The sequence below is a fragment of the Octopus sinensis genome, linkage group LG3 (assembly GCF_006345805.1).
Source record: "Octopus sinensis linkage group LG3, ASM634580v1, whole genome shotgun sequence".
NCBI lineage: Eukaryota > Metazoa > Mollusca > Cephalopoda > Octopoda > Octopodidae > Octopus > Octopus sinensis.
Genome location: NC_042999.1, coordinates 129,189,615 through 129,200,152, shown reverse-complemented (window position 1 = coordinate 129,200,152; position 10,538 = coordinate 129,189,615). Strand labels below are relative to the sequence as shown.

The following is a 10,538-nucleotide window of genomic DNA, read 5'->3' as shown; positions in this document are numbered from 1 at the left end:
TGTCTCGTTTTATGACTACGAAGATGATTCATGAGTCCAGCTTTACTGAGGTAGGGTCTTGCACAGACATTGCATGTCAGAATCAAAGGAAGACCCTTCCCTTCTGGAAGTGTAACAGCGATGCCCTTCCTGACATCCCTCCTTACTTTCTCATGTGCAACTCGAGATTTCTCAAACGTGGCTGTCCCCTCACTATATATTACACGCTCACGTGGTCGCACCAGTTTTATCCAGTCTCCACCTCATAACATTTTGAAATTTTCTTGGATTATTCTACCTGGATTCTCTACCTGGACTTTCTTCTATTCTCCTACACTCGTACTCGTACACTGTACACTTCGGCTGCACCTCTCCTACCCATGGATTACACTGGACTCTTCCTTTGATGAGCAATCGCTCCAATACACTGCAATGTTTGAACCTTTTGAACTTTTCTAAACTTGTTTGTACTTTCTGCTTTTTTCTATTTGTCATTTCTCTCAATCAACACTTGTTACCTTGCCTCTCTCTCCCTCCCCTTTTCCCTTTTGTCTTCTCTTCTTTTGTCTTCCCCTTTCTCTTTGTTTCTTCCTTCTTCCTCCTTCTTTCTCCCCTTGTTTCTATTTTTACTTCTCCCACCTCTTCTATTTTTTTCTCTCCTCATGCCATTTGCACTTTTTCTTCTCAAGCCTTTTGCATTTTTTCTCCCCTCACCTTTTGAATTTTATTTGCCTTTCTCTCTCCCCCTTGTTTTTCCATATTTCTCCTTCCTCTCTCTTTCTCATTTTTCAGTCATGTCCGAATACAAACCTTTCCTCTTCCACCTTCACCACTGCCTGAAAAAACACCTTTCCACATTTCCTTTCAGCTACTTTCAACCTTCTATTGACCTTTCTCTACTAATTTTCCAAAAAACATGCTTCTCTAGCCACCTTTCTTTTCTCAGTCGCTGCCTTCATCACTGCCTCATCCCTAAAGGTTTCTGCCTCCATTTCCGCCCCACTCTCTACTCTGCTTCAACCATCCTACCCATACTCTGTACTACAGCCTACTGCCTTATGCATGCCACCATTCATTCCAATCCCTCCAAAATACACACCATCGACCACCTTCTCCCTCTTGCTTTTTCCATCTTCTCTCAGTTGCCCCCCCCCCATGCTAACACTACTTTACATTACATAATTCATTTAAATTATCTCTTTCATCAATTTCTCACTCACACCAAACAAAGTAAACTCCACTCACTCCAACATTCCATCACACCTGATCCAACTACCCCGACTCCTCCCCTACTGCTCTCCCTCCCTGATATGCTTCCCCCATCTTCACCAAACCCCAACCCTCACAACCCCCATCCACATACACCTCATCCCCTCCCACCCAGCCTTCCACCACCCCACCACACCTCCTACTTCTGTCCCATCCACCCCTTCTCCACTTCGGTCTGTTGTTACCATTCCTCCAGATCTACCCCTCTCTGAGGTGGAGTGCTCCCTCCTCATTAGGAATCTGCACTTCGTCCCCCTCACTCCATCCAGCAACGAGTTTCATTACCCACATCGCCTTACTGGCACTTATGCTGGTGGCAGATAAAAAGCACCATTTGAGCGTGGTCATTACCAGTACCGCCTGACTGCTCTCATGCCGGTATATATGTATATATATATGTATTATATATGTATATAAAGCACCCACTACACTCTCGGAGTGGTTGGCGTTAGGAAGGGCATCCAGCTGTAGAAACTCTGCCAGATCAGATTGGAGTCTGGTGCAGCCATCTGGTTCGCTAGACCTCAGTCAAATCGTCCAACCCATGCTAGCATGGAAAGCGGATGTTAAATTATGATGATGATATATATATATATATATATATATATATATATATATATATATACATACATATATACACGTATATATGTATATATGCCAATTTTATCGAATAAAGTTACTGTTTAGCATTACAAGATATTTTTATTTAATTGTGGTAAATATATACCTGTTAAAATAAGATGTTAGTTTTAATTTCATTTTTGTGTAATTTAGATGACACTCCATTCAACACATCCTGTATATGTACACACACACACACACACACACATGTATGTAAGTCTCTTATGAAGTATACATGTGACATAGAATCTAGTACAATCTGTTGCGTGGTTTGGCCATCAGCAATGAAAGCAATGCCGCACCAGGCTAACTGGGTGAGGAATGTTGCTAGAATCTCAGCAGGACTAAAATGAAGATCTGTCAAAATGACAGATGAACCCACTTTAGGTTCAACAGCTGACTAGTAATAGCAGAGGCACTTACAAATTCCTGAATGGTATCCAGTGTGTTGGATGACCTCTCGTAGTGAGGCATGTCTCAACTTTTGTTAAAGAGTGTCTTGAGGAGAATTTCATTCTGACTTAAAACTGTATATGCAGGGAATAATAGTGGACATTTTGGGGATCTTTTGCTTGCATTTGAAATCATGGTTCTTTGACACTCCTTAGCTTGCAACCCATATTGGCAGTAGATATCTTGTCTTTGCTTGTTTCTTGATCATGTCAATAGGGTGGAGAGGGTCTCTCATTGGATTTTAAATTTTGCACAAGCATTGCTGACATTAAATCAGGGACATTGCTGTTTGAGTGCACAATGTTCTTAATGATCAGTGATAGTCTTCCTTGATCATTAGTGGATAGTCATCATCATCATTCAGCATTCATGATTTAATTGGCATATGTAATAATATTTACTGATTAAATTATGTTATTCTTTTACATGTTTTACTCATCTGACTGTGGCCATGCTGGAGACCACCTCAAAGGGTTTTAGTTAAAGAAATCAACCTCAGAACTTATACTTTGCAAGCCTAGTACTTATTCTATCGGTCTCTTTTGCCAGACCACTAAATTACTGGGACAGATACGAAGATACACACACATAAATGCATGTTCACACACACATGTATATGACAGGCTTCTTTCAGCTTCTGTCTATCATATCCACTTACAAGGCTTCGTTTGGTCCGAGGCTATAGTAGAATACACTTGCACAAGGTGCCATGCTGTGGGACTGAACCTGGAACCATGTGGTTGGGAAGCAAGCTTCTTACTACAGCCATGCCTGTACCTATCTCACCAATAGTTTTATAGAAGGATTAAATATCAATGATCCTCTGATCATTACTAATTCATCTTTATTGAGTATCAATAATATATGCCCAGCCACTCAATTGTAACTCTGGTATGGATTGATACACTGTTTCGTGAATTCCTCACCAAACTATCTTGCAATCATGTAGTTAATAATTTAATATTTGCAGACATTAAATCTTAAGTGTGTGCACACACACACCACACACACACACACATACATATACACACACACACACACACACCACACACACACACAACACACACACACACACACACACACACCACACACACACACACACACACACACACACACACACACACACACACACACACACACACACACCACACACACACACACACACACACACACACACACACACACACACACACCACACACACACACACACACACACACAACACACACACACACCACACACACACACACACACACACACACACCACACACACACACCACACACACACACACACACACACACACACACAGGCACTTTAAAAGCAGCCAGCACGTTCTGTAAAGTGGTTGGCATTAGGAAGGGCATCCAGCTCTAGAAACCAAACCGCATAACACAGGAACCTGGTGCCACTCACCAGCTTGCCAGCTCTAGTTATACTGTCCAACCCATGTCAGCATGGAAAACGGATGTTGTTGATGATATGTGTGTGTGTGTACACTCACTTAAACACACAGATATATAATCATTGTATAAGCAGAAATAATGACACTTAAGGATGAATTAATACACCTGGCCTATATACAGTAACAATAAGATGGTAAGATGGTGGTCTTATCTTAGGTTCTGTACTGATTTAATCAACCTGTTTACAATATCATAATACAAAATCTGCTGGGGAGTTACAAAAAGTATACCTTTAACCAAGTCCTTCAGCTAAATATTAGATTTCGAAGCTGTTAGATAAACAGATCATATTTTAGATCAGCAGGGAAATATTTTTACCTGAATAGTCATTGTGGTTTAAATTGAGCACCCTGTATAGAATACAGTGATAAAATTATAGTAACAAGGCTCTGAAATGTTTTTTGGAGTAGTACCATTGAAGGTTAGGTAATATTTCTTTGATCCTAAGTATTTAAAATCACTATGATCTTATTACCTCATGTTTACTACTGTTGGACAGTGAAACAGGAAAGGAATGTCTCAGGAAATCCTTATTATATCTAAACAGCTTGTTAATGTTATGGCCTATCAACTAAAAGCTTGATGGCTTATATTTCATCACTGGCACTGTACTATGCGAATGATCAAGACATACAATTTTCAGTTGTCTGATTGACTTCATTATTAATAAAGTACCATGAAGAAATGTAGCTAATTGTTGTTTGCATTATGGGTACTGCAAATGGTGATTAATGCATTAGCTCAAATCCTCTTACAGTTGAAAAATGTACACAAATTCCTTCTACAAGGGTAAAGGTGTTAGTCAACTGTTTTAGTCCTTGAAACAGATTGACAATTTTTAAATAATGACAGTAGGGAAAAAGGAAAAGAATATTCATAGAAAGCTTAGGTATATGATTTACATTTAATTTGGTACCTCACATTTCTGAGATTGTAGGAGGATATTTCTTTTCATCCTCTTAGATGTTAATAGAAGTTTTACTTGAATAGTTTATTCAATTGGCTATTTACTATGCCATTACAAAAACAAAAAAAAATATTGTACTTAATATGTAAAAATTATTTCATTTGGTTTATTGTGGCATGGATGAGTGTGTGAGGTTACTTTGTCACCAAACTGAAGTTATGAATTCATTTTGCTTCAAAGATATAACTGCTTTCCTTTAGTTGCTAAATTCCTCAGGAACGGCATAAGCTTTAAAACTTCATGATTTTCCTCTTCTATGCATGTGAAAATTTTTATGTAAGAAATGCTACTTGACAAACAATCCTTGACCTGATTGATATTTCCAGTTGGAATCATTTAACTTAGATTACTAACACCCTTAGAAAAGATATAAATGTCACAACCTCCTGTATGAATGTGTGGCATAGGGTGCCTCTGTTAGAAATCCTTATTTGTACAGTCCTGTCCTTAGTGGATAAGTTAGAAAAATGCTGTTTTATCTGTCAGATAGCAAAACATTGAGTGAAGTGTTTACCTTATCACTCACTGTAATGACTTCACTTGTTTTATATTACAGTCATATTTGTAATAATTGATATAAATAGTGAACTAGTTCTTGAATGCCTCAGTATTAAATACTTTAATGGTTAAATTTTATGTGAAATGAATAGTTCATTAGCTGAAACTAACTAAACATTTCCTCATTCTTATTCATTAAAATATAAACTGAAATAAACCTAGAATACATGGACATACTCCAATAATTAGATGTAGTTAGAAAATACCTATGTATTATTATTTTATTTTGCTATTCTTTTGTTGTAACGATTGGCGTAGGCATGACTGTGTGGTAAGAAGCTTGCTTCCCAACCACTTAGTTCTGGGCTCAGTCTAACTGAATGGCAAGTGTCTTCAGACTCTAGTTCAGGCTAACCAAAACCTTGTGAGTGGATTTGATAGATGCACACTGAAAGAAGCCCATCGTATATACATACACATATATATATTTGTGTGTGCCTTTGTGTCTGTGTTTGTCCCCCACCCACCCACCCACCACTCGATGGCCGGTGTTAGTGTGTTTACATTCCCTGTAACTTAGCAGTTTGGCACAAGAGACTGATTGAATAAGTACTAGGCTTAAAAAGAATAAGTCCTGTGGTTGATTTCTTTGACTAAACCTCTTTAAGACGATGCTCCAGCATGGCTGTATTCAGATGATTAAAACAAGTAAAAGAATAAAAGAATTGTTTAGGGGTAGTGAAAAAAAGAGTGGTAGAAGATAAGAAGAACCACACTAGATGATATAGTGTATGAATTCTCTCTGAGTTGACTTTTTACTTTAGTGTTGTTGTCATGATGTACCAGTAATATGCCAGATTATCAACTAACTTGTACAAAAAGGCTCAGTCCACAAGGAAGAAATTATTTGCAATGAGATACTAAAAAAGTTTTTTATGAGATTACTTATGCTAGAAATAGCTGCTGATTTTCCTTACATATCACCCTACCATCTTAAAAGATGGAAAGATACTCTAGATAAATTAGTTCTGATATGCAAAAGAAAGACATGATTACAGATGCAATGCCTTTGCTGCTTGACTCTGCTCAGTCAAGGATGATCTCAGCTAAGTAATTATCACCACCTCAGATTTAGAGGATCTTTTCTGTTTGGTTGCACCTGTGGAAATTTTAAAGTTTGGTGAAAATTTTAAAATTTAGTGTATTAATGTAATTTTCCATGCTGAATCTCAAGAGATAATTCACTTTTGCCAGAAATTTTTTTTGAAAAAGTTACACAAGTTTAAAATTTGATCATTTTTACCCAGTCAGAAAACAGGATTTGGAAGCTGTTCTTTTGTGCATGACATCATGTGTTGTCAGCTGTAAACAAATGGAATATTGGTGGAATCCTGCTTTACACATGCCATATTACCCCTCATAACTTTTTTATTTTTTGGAATTTTTAGAAAATTCTTGTGATTTTATATTCTACACATAGGAATTCATACAATTATGCCCCCTTCCCCACAAATATATTTTCCTGCATGATTTAAGGCCTATTTAGCTGTTATTTTTAGCACATCTCATACTGCATGTGTTTAAGCATTTAATAAATGACAAAAAGAACATGTGGTAAGCAACTTGGTAACTGCTTAGCTTATTACTATGGAAACAGGCACCTATGGCTTTCAATTGGCTAAAATTACCCAAAATTTGCAAACTTTAAAAGCTATTAACTCTTTATTGATTTATGGTGAAAATGAAGTTCATGTCAATGATTACTTTACAAAACCACACCAATACACCAAATATGAAATCAACTAGAACAAAAATTGAAGAAATTGAAAAGTGGCAGCCATACAGAAAAGATCTGGTTTAGATAGTAAGGGAAAGTGGATGTGATGCATTCAAGCCTTTCTAAATTAAAAAACACAGATCTTTGAATGAAACACTTGACTGAAGTTTCATGCTTAAATATATATGAATAATGTTTTCAACTTTTAAAACTTTCCTCCAAAATTAAAGATTGCCAATGTTTCTAACATTAGTATCAATGCAACCATATACGTTTAAATTACTAATGTCAGTTTTAATTATTTCTCTTCAGGTTTTCCTGGATTTACCATCTTTCTTAATAATTGTCGCGTCCACCAGTTCCTGGCAATAGTTCAATCAGGTATTTCTCTTTTAATTACTTTCCTACTGTTACAAATCCTTTATTGATGGCATTCAGTTTCATTCCCTTGATGTCTACTTCATATATATATATATTAAATGACCAGATATCTGAATTTCATTTTAGGGACAAGAGACATTGACAACCATTTAAAGGATTATGTAAAACCTCAGACAATAAATTTAAAGTACGAATAATTTGGATGGTTATGTTTCTAGTATTATTTCTACTCTCACACAGATTAATGCTAAAACCACTTACATAAATTGTGTTTGAAAAGGTTTACAGACACTGTTGTAAATATCTAATTCAGAAATTATCACAGAGAAAGAGAGAAAGAACAATATATAGAAATTTGCAAAAAATGCAGGCTTATCCACTATGAGATTTGTACAAAATCAAGGATCTTTCAGTTCTGAGTAGTCAAAAGAAATTTTTGTAACATTAGATGATAAATGTTATGAGTTAAAAATTCAGCCAAACTGAAAATTCACAGTTCAGTGCTTTCTATTAAGAAGTATATCCAGCTGTGTAAATTCTTGTTCCAACAATTCATTTGAAAATATCAAAATTTTTAGTCTCATCTCACCAGTTAGCAACTAGCAGTGAATATAAGTTAGTAAAAAAATGTAATTTTAGTTCTTTTTAAATCAACATTTAAGTCAAATTCATTTCTGGCTTACTGCTTATCTGATGCAATTACTGCAAATTAAATTCTTCCTTGTAGATAAAGAGTGCCACTGCTAAGAATGTTGAAAAACCTGCAAGCTGAGAAATAAACTAAATTCCCTTTGTTTATCATTTTTGAGAAAATCCATTATTTTGGCAATTCTAAAGATTTAGTTCGATATGAAGCTTTTCTTTTTCATTCACATCATCAAATTAACTCAGTTTTTGTCATATTTGTAATATATTTTTCCTAATAGTAGTAATATAAATGTGGACAAAGCTGATTAACTTATCTTTTTCTTGAATTTTTTTCAGCCTGTAATAGTTGATGAAAATTATTTTGATTTATGAATAGAAATTAAAAATAAAATGGAGTCTTGGAGTTTATGTGAAGGGATGCAAAGCTTTAAAAGGAGAGGGAAAAAAAGTTAAGATTTATTTGTAGGTTAAAATATTTTTTCATTGACTCTACCTAGTCGTCATTATTGGTTTAACCCTTTAGCATTCAGATCATCCTGTCAAATGTAATATTGATTTATTCATATTGTTTGAATTTATTATGCATTAACTCGTAGCTTTCAGATTTTGATGATGTGATTGTTTATATTTGCAATAACATTATAGGATAGGTGTGAGAAGCCAAATCTGGCCAGTGAACATAAAATGGGTAGAACATTTTGGCCAGATATGGCCGGTTTAAATGCGAAAAAATTAAATTTAATTTTTCCTTACTGACTTTGATTGGGTTGGTATCTGCTACAAATATTTTTTTTTGTTTTGTATTAAAATGCCATTAAAGCATTTCCTTATCTCTGGGTTTCAGTAAAATAATGCCAGTAAAATACTGGTGTCAGTTGAATTAACTTAGAAAAACAGCTTTGTATGTTGTTGAAAGACATTCTAATTTTCATGTATCTTCCGAAAACTATCTCTACTGTAATCTGAAGAGTTTATTTCCCATTTATGCTGCATATATGCCATTCCAGTGAGTGGTCTGCTTCAGATTAAATAATAGCAATTTGACTTAGTGAAAATAAACTATGCTGAGTATCTAAATTGATCTTGGAGGTAGAAATACACTTCATATATTGCCTGATTGTAATGTTAAAATATTCCTAGTCATTAATGCATAAATATAAACAGACAACTTTCATATCATAGAAGGAGATGAAATCTAGTTAGCTGTTAAGATAACAAAATGTAACATTTTCTTTTCTTATAGTCAGTGTAAAAAATATATAGTAAGAAACAAGACACCTGTTTATTTCAACTATTCTTTATAATACACACAAATACTCCCACTCACACACTAGTTGGTTTTATCTGGATATGGCTCCTAAGTCAAAGCAAGCAGGAAATGCTTCTTTCTTGTTAGGCAATGTAATATACCACTCATAATTCATGGCATTCTATAGTCACTAAGTATGGTGTTTATGTAGTGTGCATGAAGGTACTTTTCTTAATTATATACTTGCTCTTCTGCTTTACCTGTTTGAAATAGTTCTTATTAAGTAGCTGTCATCTAATACTTGTGCGGATGGTCCCTATCTTTTTAAAAAATAGCTATTTTTACAGTGCATATTAGATATTTCCAACTAATATAATGAAGTTAAGCAAATTTTCAAAATATTTTATAACTTCCAAACTTTATTTTATGTATAAAACTAACTTTAAAGTAGTAAGTTAGATTTTTTTATTCCCTTACTTTCATAATTTTCTCAGTTTATTATCAGTAATTATTTAACTCTTATATCATTTTACATAATTGCATATATTTGTGAACAATTGTGTCTTGGTTTCCAGGAACTAGCTGCAGGTTCATAGAGTGTGTTTGCTTCTATTTTAATACTACTGTATTGAAAATAGAGAATAGTTGAGACACATTTGTTACTTTCATTGTTACCAAAATAGAATTTAGTGTAAGGATCTTTATATCTTGCTGTAATATGACAGCATGGTAGCTTAGGAGTGTTAGATCCATAGAATTCAGTTTCAACCCATACCACAGACAGTGCACTTATCACTTAACTGAAAAGTAAGTACTGATTCTACTTAATGAATATTTAGTTTTTGAATTTGAAGAAGCGCCCAGCCAATGCTTATATATTGAAAAGAAAATTAATGAAAGATGTAGAATCTTAAAAAATTTTTCATGAAACTTTTAGCAAGATAATGGACAGTAAATGGCTGAAAATATTGTTACTTTGTGTTAGGAAGCTTAATTAGAATTTTTAATATGACATACTATGCAATGCTGTTCTTTCTGAGATATAATTTTGAAAATATCAAAGCCACTTTGAATTTATTCCTGGGGTCTCAGCTATGTGTTTGTCATTTTCATGCCTGTTTTTAGATGCCCTAAAAGAATGTTACTAATTTCCCTTTGCAATAAAAACGTTGCTGGGCAAGTTTTTTTGTTTTCATTTTGACTTTATCTCAAGCATTTATCATGTACTTCTGTA

General features: G+C 34.8%; 1 protein-coding gene across 2 annotated transcripts in view; it reads left to right on the top strand.

The window, feature by feature from the left end:
* LOC115209179 (activated CDC42 kinase 1) overlaps positions 1–10,538 on the top strand; it is a 228,873-nt gene that overhangs the window by 42,599 nt on the left and 175,736 nt on the right. For both annotated transcript variants that reach the window (XM_029777419.2, XM_036501310.1), the window contains exon 2: positions 7,339–7,407. The gene's annotated coding sequence lies outside the window, so the exon portion shown is untranslated. The remainder of the gene's footprint in view (positions 1–7,338; positions 7,408–10,538) is intronic.